Below are 3,000 nucleotides of genomic sequence, written 5' to 3' on the forward strand. Positions count from 1 at the left end.
AGTGTGGACACTGTTTAAGAAGTTGTTTGAAATTCAGCTTTCAAAATGATAAATTGTTGCATATATTGGATTAATTATTGTTTGGGAATTCATATTTTCTTAAGAAAGAAGAAAAGTCTTAGCTTAATTAAATATATTTTAAAACAAAAGATTAAAATACAAAAAAAAGCCAAAAAACCTCTTGATAGAATTATTTCACATGCCTGTATTCAATATGAGGTCACTTTTACTTGCCACTGTGCAAGTGATTTTGTAAGGATAGTTATAAATAAAACTTTGTAAAGTAATCAGTTTAAACAGAACAACTTCTATATAGGTCATTATTACATTATTACAGGGGATATGTTTGTTTTGATCGTGAAATGTTTCCTATTTTAGGACCAGAGAGAGGACATTTGAGAGATGCTATCAACTACCAATATCTACCTTTAAATAGAAAGGTAATGTCCAAACAGATACAAAGGTAACACCCATATTAATGATATTGTAATACCATCCTGACATGAGTACTATTCTCAATTTTAAAATTTGAAGCCCCATTTTCATCAACTGAATGAATTTCCTACCCTAAAATATATTCCAGATAAAATCATGACAGAATTTAAGGAAAGGTCCTTAGCAAAGATTTAATCTGTAAACCTGTATGCTTTGTTATGGTAAATTAAAAGTTGTGTAACTTCATTAATTAAAGGAAAGTTTATTTAGCTGTGGCATAGCGATGAAACTTAACCTTATAGTGAAATATTCTGTTGTGAATGGAGTAAAGGTTTTGATTCTGAGCAAATGAAGATGCTTAAGCATTGTTATGTTAAAATAGTTACCAATGTCATTATACATGTAATTCTATATTGTTAGGCTACAAGGGGCAAACAAATCAATGGCTACGTGAGGAATGGAAAAACAAAGGATATGAGAAGGAAGAGAGTCTGCTTATAGAGGAGGACAAGAATCTGGATGAACTTTAAAATGAAGTAACATAGACCAGGCTGAGCTAGCCAATCAATTGTGTAAATATGTAATACCAGGCAATGGCAGGCATGAAGGTAAAAACATGAGTTTTATATTTAGGAAATAATTCCTTCAGAGTGAATGTGACCTCATGGAAGTTAATGTGAATCTCTATAAACTGATAAAACTTAAAAACTTCTATTCTGTTGAAATTTGTAATAGCTTATTGTGTTGGTATCATTGTATATACATTATGAAATGGCAGCTTTTGAGATGTGCGAGATAAAAACAAAAATCATTATGTAAAATGTACTATTACAGTGAAGAAAGACATGATGGAGGTGGTGAAGAAGGCTACTAAACCTATCAACTCATTCAGTTATACAGGTAGGTACTAAGGTAAACAATTGTACTTGTAATCTGGTCAGATATACAGGTAAAAGTCTTATATATAAGAGGTTTATCAGTATAACTGATATTGAAGTTACAAACATACAATAAACAAAACTTACAAACATACAATAAACAAAACTTACACAGGTGAATAAATTAACATTCTTTATTCAAATGGATTGCATCATAAAGCACAATAGCTGCATTTAAAATATATTGTAAATTAAACTGTTAAAACTGATATAAATCATGAGAGTAGTTTTTAGAAAGTGTTATATATATATATATAAATACTGCTAAAGAAGTGTACATTTGTAATTCAGATAGATTTATGTTTTAAATGGTAACATACTATTGCTCTTTTTCAGAATTATGTTACATTACATTCAACAAAGATGTTTAGCAAGCTCATATGAAGCCTGCCCATCAAGAGGTTAGTTTTCTGTTGTGTAAGACACATGTTGATATATTATAGTATTGGCCCAATACATGTACATGTACTACTTAAGTCAAGGGCATGCTGCTTTACCCGATATCGGTTGAAGTTGTAACAAAATTATTTTTGAATGCTACTTCTGAAAGAAAAACAATGATATAAAACTTAATTCTACATTGAAGTCTATTTGAAGTCTTGTATGAGGTTAGGAAGGGATATCGTTGAAATTTGATAATATTTGGTAGTTTTAATATGGGTTCAAGAGTTTTTCTATTTTTTGCAGTTACACTGTTGAGCTAGCAGTAATGTAATGCAGATTTCATGAATTCTCACTTTGAGGAGTAATACCTAGGTCAGGACCAATTTTTTGAATTGTACTGTTCTACATCAATTGAATTTATTTTAAATGTTAAAAAAAAACTTCTGTGGTGGTATAGGTGTTAATACTCAAGAAACATGTGTGATGTTTTACTATTAGTACTCCAACAATTAACCCTAAGTATCAACTGATTTTATGTCCCTTATGATAAATGATGGTTATATATGGGCTTCCATACAATTCTGATTAAAAGTAGTTCCACTAAAATATGTGGGAGTTATTCCCCTTAGCAATTAATAAAATGGCCTCATGGCATGAGAATTACCTCATAAACACGTAAGCAAATCATCATGTCATGTAGTGATTTTGGTTGATACAGTGCTCCTATTCTCTTAAAAATTACCTATAGTTTATGTTTGCCTTGTTATTTTTCAGGTTTGGCCATTTTTGTGACTTAAAATTATTCCCTGCCACATCTTATCACAAAGTAACTTATAAGAAGAAACTGTTGGCATCTACAGCAATTTATTGAAGATATTGAGAAACTACATGTCAAGACAAACATTTTAGTACATTACATGACAAGTTTTGTCCAAACATTTTAATGTTTGTCCTTTTTAAAATTCGACATTATTTTGCTATATAGATGATCCTTAAAGGTCAAATGAGTTTTTATATATTTTATATCAAAGTCATCGATTTGAACATATCTGGTAGATCTTTATCCCAGCATGCTACAAACCTTATATTGGGTCTGCGGACCTTTTGGTTATCAAGAAGAAGTTGTTTAAAGTTTTAGCATATTTGACCCCTGTGACCTCGAATGAAGTCAAGGTAGCTTGATTAGAAACTCATTAATCGAGCTTTAAAAATATTCAAATTTGTTTTTTTTCAAATGAAAATG

At 30.3% G+C, this 3,000-nt stretch overlaps 1 long non-coding RNA gene across 1 annotated transcript; it reads left to right on the forward strand.

Moving 5' to 3' along the window:
- The first annotated feature begins 436 nt into the window (after positions 1-436).
- LOC117319514 lies at positions 437-2,695 on the forward strand. The gene is made up of 6 exons (XR_004530759.1): positions 437-463; positions 856-1,043; positions 1,270-1,335; positions 1,710-1,774; positions 2,061-2,129; positions 2,532-2,695. It is a non-coding gene; the product is annotated as an uncharacterized LOC117319514 (long non-coding RNA).
- The last annotated feature ends 305 nt before the right edge of the window (positions 2,696-3,000 follow it).

Source organism: Pecten maximus, unplaced genomic scaffold (assembly GCF_902652985.1).
Source record: "Pecten maximus unplaced genomic scaffold, xPecMax1.1, whole genome shotgun sequence".
Classification (NCBI taxonomy): Eukaryota; Metazoa; Mollusca; class Bivalvia; order Pectinida; family Pectinidae; genus Pecten; species Pecten maximus.